Source organism: Hypanus sabinus, chromosome 25, assembly GCF_030144855.1.
Source record: "Hypanus sabinus isolate sHypSab1 chromosome 25, sHypSab1.hap1, whole genome shotgun sequence".
Taxonomy (NCBI): Eukaryota; Metazoa; Chordata; class Chondrichthyes; order Myliobatiformes; family Dasyatidae; genus Hypanus; species Hypanus sabinus.
The window spans coordinates 12,568,818-12,589,248 of record NC_082730.1 but is presented as its reverse complement, the minus strand read 5'-3'; the positions used below and the strand labels follow the sequence as shown (position 1 = coordinate 12,589,248).

Sequence of the window (20,431 nt, the reverse complement as noted above, 5' to 3'; positions counted from 1 at the left end):
GTTGACGGGCTTTTGGGCAGATCGGCGCGAGGGGGTCGAGAGAGAGGACGCAATGCTCTAAGCTGGGCGAGGTCCGAGGCCGGGAGATTCTCCGAGGAGGGGGGGGGGATGAAGCTAGATGTGCTTGGTTGACCACTCGGAGGGTCCTGAGCTGTTTGGAGAGTCCGAGGAGTTCGGAGGGTCCTGAGCTGCGAGTCGAGGAGTTCGGAGGGGAGCGAATGGTGGCCAGAAGACTTCAGTAATTGAGCTCCAACGGCTGTGCACGAAGTGGTTTGGACTTTGATAAGTTTGGCGCCTTTTCTTTAATTTTCTCTTCATATATACTGTATCGTTATTAATCACTTAGTTATAGTAACCTTTATAAATTGTACTCATTTAATCGCATATGGTGTACTGTCTGTTTTTGGGCGAGGCGGGGACATCACACAGCATCCACACCAGCTGATTACCCAGTTTGGCGGGGCCGAAGGCTGCTCCCCCTAGACGAGAACGAGCTGAGCGAGCCTGAGGCGACCCAGGGGGTTACACTACAGTCTGACCTGGTGGACATATTTTACAGCTATTAGCAACACAAAACACAAGCAAGAATATTCACTCCCAAACGGTTTCATTAAATCCCTGGCTTGCTCTCACTCTATTGCAGATATCCCATCAGTCCTGTTCACCACACCCCCATCGTCTTCACAGCAACTTGAAATTACCTGTTTTCTTTCTCTTTGCCAGCTCTGACGAAGAGTTTTTAATCTGAGATATTGATTCTGTTTCTCCCTCCACAGGTGCTGCCTGACCTGCTGAGTGTTTCCAGCTTTTTTGTTGTTTTATTTCAGGTTTCTGTATCAGCAGTTTTAAAAAAATTTGGTAGTCCATTAAAACTTCAAAACACACTCACTAGAAGTTAGAAAAGTGAAAGGAGAAACAACTAAGGTTCTGAGGAGAGACACAAGAGTGTACAGATGCTGGAAGCTCGTGCAACATACAAAGCACTGGAGGAAATCAGCAGGTCAGGCAGCATCTGTGGAAGGAAATGGAGAATCGACTTTTCGGGTTGAGACTCTTAACCTAGACTGAAAGAAGAGGAAGCAAGCCAACCATAAAGAAGTGGGGAGTGGGAGAATGAGTGGAGCAAGAGCTGACAGCTGACAAGTCGATCCACGTGAGAGGGGAGGTGGCAGGCAGCTGAGGGATGGGGAAAGAGTGGGAAAGAAGCGAGGAGGTGATAGGTAGAAGTGACAAAGGGCCGAAGATGTTGAAATCCAATAGCAGAGGAAGGTGGAGCATGGGATAAAGAGAAGGAGGTGGGAAGAAGGACCTGAGGGAGGAGTGTGCGGGTTATGGGTAGATGGAGAAGGCGAGAGAGATAAGACAGAAGGTGATGGGGTCCAGTTGGATAAGAGGGGAGAGAAAAAAAAGGAGGAATCAGGACATTGGGGTACGATTATTGGAGGGTCCTGAGTGGTCTTGGTAGGCACTGAGGTGCTATTAACACAAGCTGAAGGGGCTAAAATCCAGAGGGAAAAGGTTCTGGATAAAGACACACCCATTCAGGAAAGGGCTGTGGAGAATTTTTTTGCTCAAAGGTTAGCTAGCTTGATAGGGTAGGGTCCATCATAGGAAAAGCCCTCCCCACTGAGCAATCCACAAGAAAGCAGCATCCATCAAGGACCCCCACCACCCAAGGACCTGCTCTCCTCTCATTGCTGCCATCAGAAAGGAGGTCCCACACCACCAGGTTCAAGAACAGTTATTACCCCTCAACCATTGGACTCCTAAACCAGCACGGTTAACTTCACTCACCTCAACTCTGAAATGACTCCACAACCTGTAGACTCACTTTCAAGGACTCTACAACTCATGCTCTCAGTATGTAGGCATTTATTTATTTATTTTGTATTTGCAGTTTATCTTCCTTTGCATGTTTGTCAGTCTTTGTTTTTTTTTTCATTCATATTAGATTACTTCTTTGTTCTACTGTGAATGCCTGCAAGAAAATGAACCTCAGGGTAGTATATGATGACATATACACGAAGAAGAAGAAAGCCCTTAACTCCGAGTGGGGTCATCGGGACGCCGTTGTGACGGCATTTTTTTTTATCAGGCTTTCTTGTTTTTACGAGGCCGAGTTTCTAGCTCGACGCTCAACCCAGCACGGATGGAAAGCGTGCAAGGGAGCCGGCTGGATTTGAACTCGGGAGCCTTCGCTCCGAAGCCCGGCACTGATGCCATTACGCCACCAGCTGGCTGATAGATACATACTTGGATAATAAATTTTCCTTGAACTTTGAATGATAAGCAAATGACCTCTAGTGTGTGAATAAGCAGTGGAATATGGGGGTGGGGGAAACATTCCCTCTAAATTTTTTACAGCTACATGGACCAATCATTGCTCTGAGCAGGAAATTTTTACACCGCCTGAAAACTGCACGGCACTTCAATTTTTTTTTGTAATATCATACTGTGAATAAAAATTGAAAAAACACATACTTTATTAATGGAAGGGTATGATGAAACACAGTACAACAAAGAAAATCCTTCACATTTCATACACTTCTTCTAGCTGCGTCCAATTCCAGCTGCATGCCAACAAAGGCTCTGTGTGCGGGGGCATTGCAGTTACCGCGCGGCTACGTACTCACGCAGCTTAGTGGGGGAGGGGGAGCAAAGAGGGATGTTCGGGGGATGGGGGATATTAAAATTAGGATTAGTAGAGTGGGTCAGAACAGAGTCTGGCGGGCTGAATGGACTGTGCCGTATATTTCTCTGATCCTATGTTTTATGGATGATGGACCATGGGTGCTCAAATGCTGAGCACTGAAGGCCGAACCGTAGGTAAGTGAGGAAAACAAAAATGAGAGATAGGATCGGGTGAGAACACGGGAGTTAGGGACAGAATTTGGCAGGAATGACAAAACAGGCTTGAGGAGGTCGAATGCCCAGCTCTGTTCCTGTGACTGGGTATTAACAATTCAGACAGCACGGTAAATGCGCTGGCTCTCAGTTAAACATAGGCAACCTAAAAATATTTGACAGTGCTTTTTACAGTGTAACATAGTCTCATGGCTTTCAAGCAAGTCTGCCCTCTACTACAGCACCCTTGGGGACACAGCCATCCCCAATAAACCGAGCATGAATAACTCATCGGCCACACACTATATAAAACATGCACTCATTGCAACAAAAGTCAACGGCATATGATTTCATGGCTCCGCACACGTAACTTGAGAAGTTGGGCATTCTCGGGGTAAGTGGAGAAGGCTCATTGTATATTCTTGAGTTTGGGCATTTTGAGCAGTTAAATCACAGAACACAGGTTCAAACACAGAGGCCTGCGTTTTTAAGACTGATTCCCTCTCGCATCCTTGAACCTTGCTTCCGAATGTACCTGTTCCTTTGAATTACCGCAAGTCATGATGAAAGAAACTCGCCCTCTGTGCTCAAGATTCAAAAATTGTTTTTTAAAAAAAAGTTCAAAGTACAAAGTGCATTTAATATCAAAGTATGCATACATTACACAAAATCTTCAGATTCATCTCCTTAGAGGCAGCCATGAAACAAAGAAAAACAAAAGAGGCCATTAAAAAAAAGACAACCCAACTCCCAAAGTGTAGAGAGATAAAGAACTATAAACGCATTAAACAGTGTCCTGAATTGACTTTCACAACGAGCGTCTGTCCCCAGACCCGTAGTTCAGTGAAGAGCGCCCCGCGCCTCGAGCCCTGACACCCTGACCTTTTTAGATCTTGCCTGGCGTCATTCTTCAGTACATGATTGTAAAGGCGAACGAACTGATTGTTATTCCAGAACCAAAGCAGAACACAATAAAAAATTCACATTATAAATATAAAAACAATCCTATTAAACACAGTGTACAAGTAACATATAAATAGACCGATTGCACGCATATAATTTTTATTTTATTTTATTGAGATAAAATAAACAGGCCCTTGGAGTCAAGGTGTCCAACTACCCCGATCTAACACTAATCACGGGACAATTTACAATGACTGACTAACTCACCAACCGGTACGTCTATAAACTGTGGGAGGAAAATAGGACAACCCCAGTAAGACAACGCGGAACGTACAAATTCCTTACAGACAGCGGTAGGAATTGAACCCCAATCCATAAAGCATTGTGCGAACCACTACCCGCCACGCTGGCCCACGCGTGTAACCAGGTGACATGTATGTAGTGGTGCTGGGGGGGGGGGGGGTGACCAGCATGACAGCCTGGGGGATGTAACTACTTTTGAGCCTGGTGGTCCTGGCGTGGATGTTGCACAGCCTCTCCCCGATGGAAGTGAGACAAACAATCCGCAGGGTGGGTGGGATCCTTCGTGATATTGCTGGCCTTTTTCTGGCACCTTTCTGTATATACGTCCTTGATCTGGGTTAGGCTGGTGCCAGTGATGCGCTGGCCAGACCCAATAATAAAGGCAAATAACCTGCTATTTTTTCCCACGCAAGGTTTTATGATCCTAAGGTTGTATACGTACAACAGAGTAACAGTCTCAACAGATCACCAAGTCTGTGACAGATAGGGACTCTTCTATAAGCTTTTCGTCACATGCATATGGCAATAAACTTGGCTTTGACCTTCACCCCCGCCTCGTTCTTGAGCCATTATTTCACCCTCTTCTATTAATGTTACTTGCACATTTTGTTCTGCCCTACTAATCGTAGCGGTTAGCACAACGCATTACAGTGCAAGTGATGGGTGTTCAGTTTCCACCGCTGCCCGTCAGGAGTTTGTACGTTCTCCCCATGACTGTGCTGGTTTCCTCCCACACTCCAGAGATGTACGGGTTAGGGTTAGTCACTGGAAGCGTAGCAACACTTGCAGGTTGCCTGCAGCGCATTCTGGGACGATGCAGGTCGTTGACGCAAACAATGCATTTCACTAAGTGTTTCAAAGCTCATCTTCCTTTTAGCCTTTGCACTATCCACTCATTTTGCACTGGTAACTGTATTATTCATTATTACCACGCAACCATTAATCTGTCAGCTTTATACAAATAATCAATTAAACTGCCCTTGGTTCCTTAACAGCCGGGGATGTGGTAATGGGGACAAGCTCCCACCACCTACTAAATGCGCCTAGTGGCGTGCACCTCAAGTCGCCTCTGACAACCAACTCCAGCTCCTGGCCTTCACGTGTGGCTTAGCTACTAAGCCTGATGGAACTGAGAGGAGAAAGGGCAAAGGTGGGTTACTGGCGCCTTTAAACCAGTCACCTTGGGCCGGTGAGGTGCATTGACACTAGTTACAAACTGTCCGGCAACAGTCTTCTGCCCCAATTAACGGGCAAAGTGTCCCAAATAAAGAAAGGTAATCCTGCCTGTTTTCGCGATTTGTCTTTATTCTTCGAGAGCTGTCCCAAATAAGTGGCTGCCCCGATTAATAGATGGCCCAATTAATGATAAGCCACCGTGTTGTGTATGGGGTGACCTGTCTGGAAGGTATGCAAACTGCAGCTCAATACATGCCACAATAATAAACCATTTATCATTTGCCTCATCTGCGATCAGTAGGGATGCAAGTAAGTGTCCCAGCTCAACAGGCTTCACCATTCCCTATGGAATCCAACTGTATACAGGTGGCCCCCATTTTTCGAATGTTCGCTTTACGACAGCTGGCTGACACGAAGGACCTACATTGTACCTGTCTTCGCTAACCAAAGAGAATTTTCGCTTTTACGAAAAAAGACACCCGGTTTATATGTGTGTTTACCCCGAGAAAGACTACCACGACCGTGAAGCCTTGTGCAGGCAGTTGTGTGCACGTGTGTGTACGTGCTGATTTTTTTTCTCTGAATCGATTTTGGCTCGCTGTCTTCCCGATTCTGATAAGTGAAACTACACCATACCTTCAATATTTCTACTTTATATAGGCTGTATATTTATTATATCATTCCTGCTTTTACTACATGTTCGTGCTATTTAGGTTTTATGTGTTATTTAGTAGGTTATGTTTTTGGGTCTGGGAACATTCAAAAATTTTTCCCTTATAAATTAATGATAATTGCTTCTTCGCTTTACGACATTTCGGCTTACAAACGGTTTCATAGGAACCCTCTACCTTCGGATGACGGGGGAAACCTGTATCATTGTAAAGATCTACATGCCCCTCTGATAAATTATGAACACCCCACATATTCCTTTAATATGTGTCCTTTAAGAAGAAGAATGTTGAGGTGGCCTCGCCCATGGAATTTTGTCACCGAAATAAACAACAAACTTTATTTATTGCAAGGCACTATTTTGAGAGCCAGTGATGAATTCTATCGAGCTTGCAAGCAGTCCGACTCAAGAAAGTGCCAAGGAATGTGGGAGCATTCCAAGATTATAAGTCACTCTGCCAAGTAACTTGGTGGGAGGAGATGAGCGAGATTAGAGCTGGCAAGGCAAAACAAAAACTGCAGACTAAGAACACCAAGGTATGTCCCAATATGGAGTAGCACACAAGTAATGCTGGAGGAATGCAGCCAGTCAGGCCGCAACTACGGAGGAAAATGGGCAGCCGGCGCTTTGGGCTGAGATCCTTCGCAAGGACTGGGCTCAGGCATTTCATGTGTCCCCCTGCATTTTGTGTGTATGTGTAGCCACGGAGTGGATAGCTTTGCTCTTGCATTATGGGACACACATTCCAACCCCTCCATAAGGAGGAACAGTTTGTACTGTAGTCTCAGCCGCGGAGGCTGGATTCAATCCTTACTGTCTATGTGGAGTTTACACACTCTCCCTGTGGACTGCGCGGGTTTCTCCGATATGCTCCGATTTCCTCCCACATCCTGGAGATGGACGCACCGCCCTGTTAGGGGTCTCCCTTTGTTCGCATAAATGAATATCGCAACCAGGGATTTTGACCAATTTAACTGAGAATTTTTATTTGTGAATCACATGCCCCTTTCTTCACAGTAGAGCCCGAAACACAGGGAAGACTGTAAAGCATGAAAAACTAAAAATTCTAAAACCTAAATGTCAGCAGTTCAAAAGTATCCACCCTCCTTTGGTTACTGATTACAGGGAAATAAATGGGGGGTGGGATTGAAGGAATGGTGCTGAGATTTGATGGGCCAAATGGCCTCCTTTATTTATTTAGAAATACAGCACAGAAACAGGCCCTTCCAGCCCAATGAGCCCCCACTGCCCAATTATACCCCAGCGACCAACTAACTTATTAACCTGCAAGTCTTTGGAATGTGGGAGGAAACCCGAGCACCCGGAGGAAACACACAAGGTCACATGGAGAACGTACAAACTTGTTACAAACAGTGAACCCGGGTCACTGGGGCGGTACTGCCATACTACGGTGTCACGTAAAATATCTACACCTGCTGGAGGGCCTAAGAGCCAATACAGAATCACAGAAAAATACAGCACAGAAACAGGCCCTTCGGCCCATCTAGTCCATGCCAAACCGTTTATTCTGCCTACTCCCATCGACCTACACCGGGATCATACCCCTCCCATCTACGTGCCTATCCAAACTTCTTGTTGAAATTGAGCTCGTATGCTGGAGGCTCGTTCCACCCTCTGAGTGAAGAAGTTTCCCCTCGTGTCCCCCTTAAACTTTTCACCTTTCACCCTCAACCCATGACCTCTGGCTGTCGTTCCCCACCCCCCCCCCCCCCCCCCAGCCTGGCTGCATTGAGTTGGCGCTTCGGTCCTGCCTCCTCAATCACATTGATCCAAATATTCCACAATCCGAGATCCAAAGTACCCCTGGTGCCAAACATTCATTCGGTAATTTCCACAGCCCTTCCCGTCCCGTAAACATCCCCCCCCCACACAAAAAAAACCCAGTTCACATGCTCCAAACCTGCGGTTACAAAATTCCCTTTTAATTCTCGGCACCAGGCACCCTTCCTCCTTCCCGGTACGTCCCCTCTGTACTGTTCTATAATTTACTGAGATAGTGTGGAATGGGCTCTCTGGCCCTTCGAGCTGAGCCACCCACCAATAATCCGAGCCTAACAACGGGATAATTTACAATGAGCGACTAGCCGACCAATTGGTACGTCTTTGCACTGTGGGGGGAAACCGGAGCACCCGGAGGAAACCCACGTGGTCACAGGGAGAATGAATAAACTCCTTACAGACAGTGGTGGGAATTGAACTTTGGTCACCTGCACTGTAAAGTGATGCGCTAACCACTACGCTACCATGTGTTCCACAGTGCTTTGAAAGAGTAGCCATCCCCCTCACCCTTGTTCACATAAATGAATATTACAGCCAGGGATTTTGATCAATTTAACTGAGAATTTTTATTTGTGAATCGCATGCTACTTTTTACACCCTAGAGATGAAGACACAGGGAAAATTGTAAAGCATGAAAAACTTAAAATTCAAGAACTGAAATGTCAGCAGTTCGTCCCCCTTTGCTTAGTATTTTGAATCACCTCTCAAAACTTCTACAGTCTCCTTGGATAACTCTCTATGAGCTTTGCACAATGTGACGGAGCAAGATTTGCCCACTCCTGCTTGTAAAATTGCTCAAGTTGTGCCAGGTTAGTTGGGGAGTGGCAGTGACAGCAACCTTGGGGTCTTGCCAGAGATGTTTGATTGGGTGAAGGTCAGGACTCTGACTGAGCCACTTAGGGACATCAATCTTCGTCATATGAAGCAACTCCATGGTTGCTCTGGCAGTGTGCTTTGGGTCGTTGTCCTGCCACAAGAAGAACTTCCTCCCCAGTTTAAGCTTTCTGGCAGAGGCTATCAGGTTTTTATCCTGGGTTTTTCTGTACTTAGCAGTATTCACCTTCCCCTCTATCCTGACATATTTCTAGTCCCTTCTGTTGAAAAGCATCCTCCACCATACTTTACAACAGGAACGGTGTTAGCTGCCTGATGGGAAAGTTCCACTTTAGTCTCATCCAACCACAAGACCTTCTTCCACATCTTCACGGTATCTTCTAGTGACGCTTTGCAAAGTAATACTCATTTATTTGAACAAAGGGTTTGGCGCTGAATACTTTTTTCAAGGCATGATATATTTTCTTTCAAGTCTGCCTTGTTTACTCAGTTATGGCCAATTCTCAGCTCAGCCACTAGATGGAGCTCTGGACCCCCTGCAGGAGAAACCACAAATCCAGTCCATCAATCCCCCAGCAAGGGTGAAGGTTTAACTTCGTTACGAGAGGAAATATTGTGGCCGGACGCAGGAAGGCTAAAATGAGATTTCAAGCCAAATTCTGCCCATGAAAGCACAAAAGCTGAAAGACACGGTACTCAAAGAGGTCAGCATTCCTGCCAAGATTGTCCTCCCACACTGAACACCACGACATCCTACAGGTTTTAAAACCACACGGGGCTCTCAGTGACAAGCACCTTGGTAGGGCTTTCCACAAAGTCATCTGATTGGAAAATCAAAGAAAAGATTGGAATCGCACTCAATCTGGAAATTCTCAAGAGATGAAATTTGGACCATCGAACTCAAAGGCAGAGTACGAGGTTAATGGCATCTTCCTTAGCTGTGTGAAGGAACAGAACGATCATTGTATCTCAACAAACAAATAGGTAAATAAATATCCATAGATCTCTCAAAGTTGCCGCACAAATTGATCAGGTGGTCAAGAAGGCATATGGTGTTTTGGCTTTAATCAGTTGGAGGATTGAGTTCAAGAGCTGCAGCTCCGTTGGAGAATTGAGTTCAGTTCTGGTTGTCTCATCTTTGGAAGGCATGGAAGTTTTAGAGAGGGAGCAGAAGAGATTTGCCTAACTCTAGTTCGGCCACACTTGGAGTACTGTGTCCAGTTCTGGTTGCCTCGCTATAGGAAGGATGTGGAAGCATTGGAAAGGGTACAGAGGAGATTTACCAGGATGCTGCCTGGTTTAGAGAGTGTGGATTATGATCAGAGATTAAGGGAGCTAGGGCTTTACTCTGTGGAGAGAAGGAGGATGAGAGGAGACATGATAGAGGTGTACAAGATATTAAGAGGAATAGACAGAGTGGATAGCCAGCGCCTCTTCCCCAGGTCACCACTGTTCAGTACAAGAGGAAATGGGTTTAAGGTAAGGGGAGGGAAGTTCAAGGGGGATATTAGAGGAAGGTTTTTCACTCAGAGAGTGGTTGGTGCATGGAATGCACTGCCTGAGTCAGTGGTGGCGGCAGATACACTAGTGAAGTTTAAGAGACTACTAGACAGGTATATGGAGGAATTTAAGGTGGGGGGTTATTTGGGAGGCAGGGTTTGAGGGTTGGCACAACATTGTGGGCCGAAGGGCCTGTAATGTACTGTACTATTCTATGTTTCTATGCTGCCTGGATTAGAGAGCATATCCTATGAGGATAAGTTGAGCGAGCTAGAGCTTTTTTCTTTGGAGCGAGCGAGAATGAGAGATGAATTGACAGAGGTGTACAAGATGGTAAAAGGCATAGATAGTGGACAGCCTGAGACGCTTACCCAGGTGGAAAGGCTAATATGAAGGGGTATAATTTTGGACAGCATAGGAGGGGATGTCAGGGGTAGGTTTCTCTTTACACAGAAAGTGGTGGGTGTGTGGAATGTGCTGCCAGGGGCGCTAGCAGAGGCAGATACATTAGGGACAAGTGACAAAAGCTGGTGCAGCATAGTGGTTGGCACCCTGCTTTACAGTACCGGCGACCCGGGTTCAATTCCTGCCGCTACCAGTAAGGAGCTTGTACGTTCTCCCCATGAACGCGTGGGTTTGCTCTGGTTATCTCCTACAGTTCAAAGAGATACCAGGTAGTAGGTTAATTGGTCCTAGTAAAATTGTCCCATGATTCGACTAAGGTTATATCGGGGGTTGCTATGCAGCGAGGCTTGAAGGGAAAAGAAGAGCATATTCTGTGCTGTATCTGAATAAATAATAATTTCAAGGTGATTGGAACAATGTATAGGGGGTATGTCAGAGGTAGTAATTTTTTTCCACACAGAGGGTGGTGGGTGTGTGTACTGCACTGCCAGGGGTAGTGGTAGAGGCAGATACGTTAGGGACAAGTGACAAATTGGATCCTAAAATTGGCTCAGTGTCAAAAATTGCAGGCAAACAGGTGTAAATCTGAAGTAAGAATTCAAGGCCAAACAACACATGCTTCAGCAACAGATACTCATCCTCAGTTTCAGATAAATAACGTTTCACATCCATCAGATTTTTCTGCTAACTGACCTCTTTATGCCTTGGTCCTGTATTTTCCCAAATGTCCCAAGAACACCTCCAACCCCTGGAAATATCACCAACTTTGGTTACTTAATTTCCCATCTCCGACCCCATCATTGACTCAAAAACACACTTTAGCTAGGGTTCACCTCCTTTGACCTCATCCCAGCCTGGAATGGAAAAGTAAGCAATGCAGGTACTGTAAATCTGAAACTTCTCAGGCAAGGTTAAACGGTTTGTAGATTGGACTCTGTGCTTCACGTTCCTGGTCCATCCCTTTTTTTTGCTATTTTGGGCAACTTTGAGTAGAGGCAGCCTACTCAGTGGCACTGAGCTCAACTGAATATGCCTGAACTTTTCCGTTTTTGTGTTTTTTTGCTCTTTTTTGCTGTTGCTGGTTCCGTGATTTGTTTTTTTTTGCTTGTGGGGAGGAGGGTGGTCTGCTGTTTTCTTTGAACAGGTTCCATTGTGTTTGCTTGTTTCGTGGCTGACTGTGGGAAAACGAATATCAGGGTGTACACTCCATTTTTTTTGTGTGTGCCGCACTCTGCCAGAGCCTCGGCGACAGCTTATTTTTTCAAAGTGGTTGTCTTGGAGGAAAGGTTCTGTGAGTCATCCCCCACGTCCTTCTCACAGCGCAGTTGGTTTTTTTTTTACGAGGCTGAGTTGCGAGCTCGACACTCAACCCGGCACGGATGGAAAGCGTGTCCGCGAGCAGCCCGACTGGGTTCGAACGCGGGAACCTTCGCTCCGGAGTCCAGCGCTGATGTCACTGCGCCACCAGCTGGCGTATACTCCATACATACTTTGATAATAAATATACTTTGAATCTTGAATTCTTGCAAAAAAAAACACTCAACATTCAAGCTGTTGCTCTGAAACAAGTGACGATCTTAACCCTGTTACTCCCTACACAGAGGTTATTAGGGTTATTAGGGATAGAGTACAGGTTTCGCCCGCTATCCAAAGGCGGAGTGTTTCCGTGAAACCATTTGTAAGCTGAAATGTCATAAAGCAAAGAAGCAATTACCACTAACTTATATGGGAAAAATTTTTGAGCTTTCCCAGACCCAAAAAATAACCTACCAAATCAAACCAAATAACACGTAAAACCTAAAATAACTCGAACATGTAGTAAAAGCAGGAATGATGATAAAGACACAGCTAAATAAAGTAGAAGTATTGTATGTACGGTGTAGTTTCACTTATCAAAATCAGGAAGACAGCGAGACAAAATCAATTTGGAGAAGAAACAAAAATCGGCACGTACACACATGCGCACACAGCTGCCCGCACAAGGTTTCACAGTCATGGTAGTCTTTCTCGGGGTAAGCACACGTATAAAGCGGGTGTCTTTTTTTCGTAAAAGCGAAAATCCTCTTTGGTTAGTGAAAACAGGTACTAATGTCGGTCTTTCGTAACAGCGAGGTGTCGTAAAGCGAACGTCCGAAAAACGGGGGCCGCCTGTCGTGGTTAGCACAATGCTTAACCACCCAGGTTCGCTGCCTGACCTGCTAAATATTTTATATTTCTATTTCGAGGTACAAAACTGGTTTCCCTGGCCCAACGAGCCCATTCCACCCAATTACATCCAAGTAACCTTCTACCCTGTACGTTTTTGGAACGTGGGAGGAAAATGAAGCAACTGGCGGAAACCCAAGCGGTAATGACTAGAACGTACAAACTCCTTACCGACAGCGGCAGGAATTGAACCCGGGTCACCAGAGCTGTAAAGTATTATGCTAACCACTATTCTATCCTGCTGCCCCAATAACCTCTTTATGTGTTGATCTATTGAATAAGGCCTCCACTCAGCATTTTTTGTTTTATTTCTTAATCCCGTTCCTTGAACATACACACCTGTAATGTGATTATTTCATTGCCATTTGGGTGATTTAAGGGACATCCCTTCAGAGACATTTTTTGACCAACCATGAATTACTTTGCTCCTACTTGTCCTTTTAACCTTTGATATAAATTAGATGCTATTCTATGGAAGTTCTGAGTGGCTAATCGTCCGATCAACCGATCCCAGTAAATGTAGCAGCATAAATTAATTTGGGTTTTGAATACTGGTACAGATGGTTGAGCTGGTTACTAAGTAGAACAATTAAGATCTTCAGCAAGATTTCAGCTTACTTAGACAGTGAGGCAATGATTAACCAAGATTTCAACATTTTCCTTGTGCAAACATAATCTTAAAACTGTGTGGTATTGTAAAACTGCAAAAACACACACACAAACACAGCCATCCCAAAGGCAAACAGACAGGACAATTCCCAAAGCAAACACTCTTCCAATGACAATTGTTTCATCTTCAACTTCCCTCAATTTCCATACTTCATCATGAGATAGAGGGCATTCGTCCATCCAATCTACGCTGTCTCACAGAGACAATGCTTTCCTCTCCATTTTTCCTCCATAATCTCTTCTCCCCTTATCCCATTTACTCCCCACTGGACATCCCGTCTACCCAGGACATACCCACTACTCATTGCTACTATCAGGGAGGAGATACACAGGAGCCTGAAAACTCAGTGATTTCAGAACAGCTTCTTCCCCTCCACCATCAGATTTCTGAATGATCCGTGAACCCAAGGACACTCCTTCAGCACTCCTCGTTTATACTATTTATTTATTTAGTCAAGTATGTATACACTGTATCTAGACAATAGACAGTAGGTGCAGGAGTAGGCCATTCGGCCCTTCTAGCCAGCACCACCATTCACTGTGATCATGGCTGATCATACACAATCAGTACCCCATTCCTGCCCTCTCCCCATAATCCCTTGACTCCGCTATCTATAAGAGCTCTGTCTAACTCTTTCTTGAATGCATCCAGAGACTTGGCCTCCACTGCCTTCTGAGGCAGAGAATTCCACATATCCACCACTCTCTGGGTGAAAAAGTTTTTCCGCATCTCTGTTCTAAATGGCCTACCCCTTATTCTTAAACTGTGGCCTCTAGTTCTGGACTCACCCATCAGCGGGAACATGCTTCCTGCCTCCAGCATGTCCAATCCCTTAATAATCTTATATGTTTCAATCAGATCCCCTCTCATCCTTCTAAATTCCAGTGTATACAAGCCCAGTCACTCCAATCTTTCAACATATGACAGTCCCACCATTCCAGGAATTAACCTTGTGAACCTACGCTGCACTCCCTCAATAGCAAGAATGTCCTTCCTCAAATTTGGAGACCAAAACTGCACACAATACTCCAGGTGGGGTCTCACCAGGGCCCTGTACAGCTGCAGAAGGACCTCTTTACTCCTATACTCAATTCCTCTTGTTATAAAGGCCAGCATGCCATTTTATTTAGTCAGTTTTATCTATCTATTTTTGTTTATTCATCTAACAACCTATCTACCTACCTATCTTTCATCCATCTGCCTACCTATTGATCTTTCAATCCATCGATTTATCCAACCACCCATCTATCTACATATCTCACTGTTATGTTTTGTAACTTCAGAACATTAATCAAATTCAATGGAAGACAAGGAAGTCCAAAATGTGAGTCTAACTTCGAGTTTAAGTGAGTCACACACATATCATGTGGTAATGTGATGATGTATGCAATCCACGTATATTTACATATAACCAAAATGAATTATATAAACATCAAAGAAAACTTAATCAAATTATATATATATATTTATATATAATTATTTTGAATTTTCTTTGACTACTCAAAGATTACTCAAGATAGCATTATAAGATTACTCAAATATTACTGAAATATTAAATACATGACATATATATGTACATGATTTATAATATTTTTGTGCCTTGCACTGTACTGATGTCACAAAACAACAAATTTCACGACAAACGTCAGTGATAATAAATCTGATTCTAATTCTGAATTCTGATTGTTATTCTGATGCAAACAACTTGTTTCATTGTACCTGTACCTCTGTAAGTACAGGAAGGGGAGATGCAGAAGCCTGAAGACCTACACTCAACATTTTAGGGACAGCTCCTTCACATCTTCCATCATATTTCTGAATGGTCGATCAACACTCCATTATTCCACTTTTGAACCATTTATTGATTGTGGTTTATAGTAATATTTTGTGGCCTTCCACTGGACTGCACTTGCAAAACATACTTAAGTGATAATAAACCTGAAATTGATTCTAATTGCACCACTCACTGGCACACTGGGGTAAGTTAAAGTGGACAATTATCCCGCCAACTTGTCCATCTTTGGGATTCGGGATGGAAGCGTAGGATTTGGGTGAAACACACAAGGACCGCAGGGAGAACGTGCAAGCTCAACGCCGACAGCACCGGAGATCGGATTTGAACCCAGGTGACCGGAGCCGCGAGGCAGCGAGCGATTCCCCCAGCCAGGCCTCACTTTAGATGAAAGGCCATTGGCCTGAAATGAGAATTCTGTTTCTCTCCCCGCATCGCCTGCCTAACCCAACGAACGTTCCAGAACATACCACAGAATCAGAATTATTATCACAAGACTTACTGTATATTACGTGAAATCTGTTTTGTGGCAGAGATACAGTGCACACACATAAAATTATTATAAATTACAAAAATAAATGAAGTGAAAATAAACAATAAGGCAATGACAGACACAAAATGCTGGAGGAACTCTATGAAAATGAATAAACAGTCGACGTTTTGGGCTGAGACCCTTCTTCAGGAGACAGAATTCCTTCAGCATTTTATGTTTGTTGCTCAAGATTTTTGGCATCTGAACAATCTCCATCATGGAAACTGGCCTCCCCTCCATCAAAATTTCTTGTTTGCGCATCGCAAGTTCTGATTCTGTGACCACTGACGCCAGGCGGACAATCAATCTCTGAAGAGTATTGATAATGGGTGGGGCAAACCACTTCTGTAGAAGAATTTGGATAGACTTTGATTACCCACATCATGTGACAAGGCACATAATGATGATGACTACTGCAAATTTGATGATCTATCTGAATGACATGTTAGCAAAAATCTTCACTCTATCTCGGCACATATTACGACAATAAACCAATATCAATGAAAGGGAAGAAAGAGTGAACAACTGGACAGATGTTGAGAAGTATTTAATAGAGGGAAGCACGATGTATTAGAACGATAAATGGAATGCATTCTTCTATCAGCTTAGGCACAGCACCTAAGAGCAGGGAGAACATATTTCAACTGCATCCAACATTAGCCCACATTAGCTTTACCACTGCATCCAGCTGTGGTCGTCACATTACAGGAAACGTAGTTTCATGGTAAGAGGCGTAGAGGAGTTCTTTAAGATGTTATCAAGGATGGCACATTTACACCATGAAAATCTAAAGAAAAACTTTAAGTCTTAAGCCTTATTATGTTTAAAAAAAATACTTGGAATGTATCTAGAAACTATGATCTGTGAACAATCGACTGAACTTGACCTATTCGAATGCAACATGAGAGAAGCTTTTCACTGTAATCTCAGTACATATGACAATAATAAGAGTCAAAGTTAAATAAACTTTGACATTATCAAGTCAATGTAAATTTACTATGAAAGTATATGTCACCGTGTATGACTCTGTGATTAACTTTCTCTTCTAGGCATTTACAGGAAAATAAAGAAATATAACAGGTTTTATTAAAACCTGTAAATAAATACTGACAAACAACTGATGTGCAAAGGAAGACAAATTCTGCAAATATTTACAAAGACATGTACGTGTCTACATAATACTGAAAGCTGGAGTTATAGAGTAGCTGAAAACAAGTCTTAAGTAAACACACACACCATTACAATAAAGAATGAAAGCCTATGCAAATGAGGGAGAGGGCGAGAGTGAGAGAGATGGAGAGAAAAAGAGAGAAAGAGAGAGGGGGAAGGAAAGAGGGGGAAAGGGGAAGGGGAAGGGAGTGGAGAAGGGGGTAGTGGATAGGGGGAAACAAGAGGGAGTGTGAAAGGGAGGAGAGGGAGGGAGAAGCAAGAGGGAGAGGAGGAGGGGAGAGTGGGGAGAGATCGAAGGTGAAAGGGAGAATGAGTGAGGGAGAGGAAGGGGGAGAGAGTGGCAGAGGGAGAAAAGGAGAGGGGGGAAGGAGAGGGAGAGGAAGGGGTGGAGAGGAAGAGGTGGAGTGAGAGGAGGAGAGGAAGAATGAGAAGGAGAGGGAGAGGAGAGAGGGAGAGGGACAGGGAGAGAAGGAAAGAGAAAGAGAGGGGAAGATGGAGAGGGGAAGATGGAGAGGGGAGAGGGACTGGAAGACAGCAAACATCTCTGAACAGTAGTGACACAAGTAGCATTCGTACCCAAGTCAGAAGACTGTGGGTTCAAATCCCAGTGTGGACATCCTGAGAACAGAATTTGACATTGAAACCACAGGACATTATGAAAAGTGCGTCTGCAAGTTTGTCAGTGGAAGCAATCGTGCCACTCACCCGGGAGCTGCTGGGGTCTGTTATCACTGAAGGCCAACTTACAGGTGCAAAGAGCAATTAGAATGGCAAATTGTGCATTTTCCTATATTAGAGGATGATTTGAATACAGGAATAAGGAAGTCTTAGTGCAATTATGTACAGCCCTGGTGGCATTGCACCTGCTCTAAGGAAGAGAAGTACATTAAGTCAATTTATTGCCATAGGCAAGTACCTGTACATAGCTACAAAGAGAAATGTATTTGCAACAGTATCACAAGCATATAACTTCATTCACAAGAGGTGAACGTTCTCCTGCTTCCTTAGGAGTTTGTGAAGATTCGGCATGACATCTAAAATTTTAACAAACTTCTCAAGATGTGTGGTGGAGAGTATATTGACAGGCTGCATCAAAGCCTGGTAGGGAAACACCAATGCCCTTAAATGGAAAATCCGGCAAAAAGTACTGGCCCAGTCTATCATGAGTAAAGCCCTCCCCACCACTGAGCTGTGGCTGGAAAGAAAGCAGCATCCTTCATCAGGGATGCCCCTACTACTTAGGACAAGCTCTCTTCTGATTGCTGCCATCAGGAAGAAGGTACAGGAGCCTCAGATTCTTAACACCAAGTTCAGGAACAGCTGTAACCCCTCAACATCAGGCTCCTAAACCAGAGCGGATAACTTCACTTGCCCCATCATTAAAATGTGCCGACAACCTACAGACTCTTCATTTCACGTTCTCGATATGTATTCCTTATTTATACATTATAATTATTCTTTATTGCTTTCTTTCTTTTTCTATTTGCACAGCTTGTTGATTTTTGCACAGTGGTTATTGGACTTACAGAGTATGTAAGTGAGACTCTGGGTTGCATATGGCGGTATATGGGAACTTCGATAAGCAATTTACTTAGAACTTTGAGAAAGTAAATTAAACTTAAATAGTGCCTAAATTCTATATATTGCAGTGTGCGGCTATGTGCATGAGTTATGAGCTATTGTGAAGATTCTTGCAAAGGAACAAGCTCCTTTCTCCCTCCATTATGGATGACTCTTCAAATCACGGCAACAAAGTCTGTAAGTGTTTCGATTTAGAACGCAATAAAACATAGAAAACATAAAAGCGTATAGCAGGGTACAGGTCCCGCAGCCTACAGCGTTGTGACAAACATTTCACCTACTCTGAGATCAATCTAACCCTTCACTCCTATGTAGCCCTCCGCTTTTCTGTCTTCCGTGCGCTTCTCTAAGGTAGAAGAAATAAATGTGCACACCATTTCCTAAATGGGGAGAAAATCCGAAAATCTGAGATGCAAAGGGACTTGGGAGTCCTCGTGCAGAACAACCTAAAGGTTAACTTGCAGGTCAAGTCACTGGTGAGGAAGGCAAATGCAATGTTAGCATTTATTTCAAGAGGTCTAGAATACAAGAGCAGGGATTTGATGTTGAGGTTTTACAAGGCACTGGTGAGGCCTCACCTTGAGTATTGCGAATAGTCTGGGCTCCTCATCTAATAAAAGATGTGCTGGCATTGGAGAGGGTTCAGAGGAAGTTCACAAGGATGATTCTGATAATGAATGGGTTATCATATGAGTTATGTTTGATAGCTGTGGGTCTGCACTTGCTGGAATTTAGAAGGATGAGGGGAGGATCTCATTTAAAACTTTCGAATGTTGAAAGGCCTAGACAGAGTAGATGTGGAAAGGACGTGGGGGAGTCTAGGACAAGTGGGCACAGCCTCAGGATAAAGCGGTGTCCATTTAAAACAGAGATGCCGAGAAATTTCTTTAGCCAGAGGGTGGTGAATTTGTGGAGGCCAGGTTGTTGGGTGTATTTAAGGCAGAGATTGATAGGTTCTTGATTGGACACGGCATCAAAAGTTATGGGGAGAGGGGCGGGTAGTGGAGCTGAGGATCATAAAAAAAGATCAGCCATGATTGAATGTTAGAGCAGACTCGATGGGCCAAATGGCCTAAATTCTGCTCCTATCTTTATGGTCTTGAACGTCTCTAATGTATCTGCCTCTACGTCCACCCCTTGCAGAGTGTTGCACACACCCACCAGTTTCTGGGTAAAAAAAAACTTTATCTGACAGCTCCCCAGTTTCCTTCAATCACTGTAAAATTATGTCCTCTCATACTAGCCATATCTCCCCTGGGGAGAGACTCTAGCTGTCCATTCAGTCTATACCCCTTCTCATCTTGTTCACCTCTGTCAAGTCTCTTCTCATCATCCTTCACTCCAAAGAGGAAAAGGCAGCTCCACATCCACTCAGCCGAGGCCTTTCAACATCCGATTGGGTTCAGTGAGATTCCCCCCCCCAAACCCCAGTCACTAAATTCCAGTCAGAGCCCAGAGCAATCATACTCTCCTCATAGGATAACCCTTTCCCCTCCTGAAATCACTCCTCTGAACCCCTTCTGAAGCTCGAACATATTATACCTTCCCCTCTTTACGCTGAAACCTCCCCATTAAGACTTTAGGAAATGCTCCTAAAAAGGCTCCTCACCCCAGAGAGTGGAACCCGAGAGGTCACATCGATCGGGGCTCGAGACTGGAACGAAGCTTCTGCAGCACAACGCAAATTATGTCGGATTATGCAGCCCAGATGGCTCAAGTGAAATTCCCAGAAGTGTTAAGCCTCCGCCGCTGTAAAACCGGCATCCTAAGTGCATTGGCCCACAGCTTGAATTTCAACCTTCTCGAGAAGATGCAGTTAACACTGCCAATATCAAGAGCTCTGGGGCCAGCCCAAGTCTCAGAGCCCTGTGTATGCAAACGAACAAAGATGGGAAGGAAGATCGACCGGAGAGACTTGCAATATCCAGAGCACCCCAGAGCAATCCATGGGGATCACGGCAACGTAACGTAACCCGGCGGATATACAGAGAGGCACGCTTCCACGTACAGCACGGGCAAATAATCTGCATCACAAAACCTTATTGC

At 44.4% G+C, this 20,431-nt stretch overlaps 1 protein-coding gene across 6 annotated transcripts in view; it reads right to left on the bottom strand.

Moving 5' to 3' along the window:
• The window catches only part of slc45a3 (solute carrier family 45 member 3), a 176,276-nt gene that overhangs the window by 26,339 nt on the left and 129,506 nt on the right, over positions 1-20,431 (bottom strand). Inside the window, exon 3 of one of the 6 annotated variants that reach the window (XM_059950125.1) lies at positions 1,795-1,978. The exons of the other annotated variants lie outside the window; for them this stretch is intronic. The gene's annotated coding sequence lies outside the window, so the exon portion shown is untranslated. The remainder of the gene's footprint in view (positions 1-1,794; positions 1,979-20,431) is intronic. 6 annotated transcript variants of the gene reach the window in all.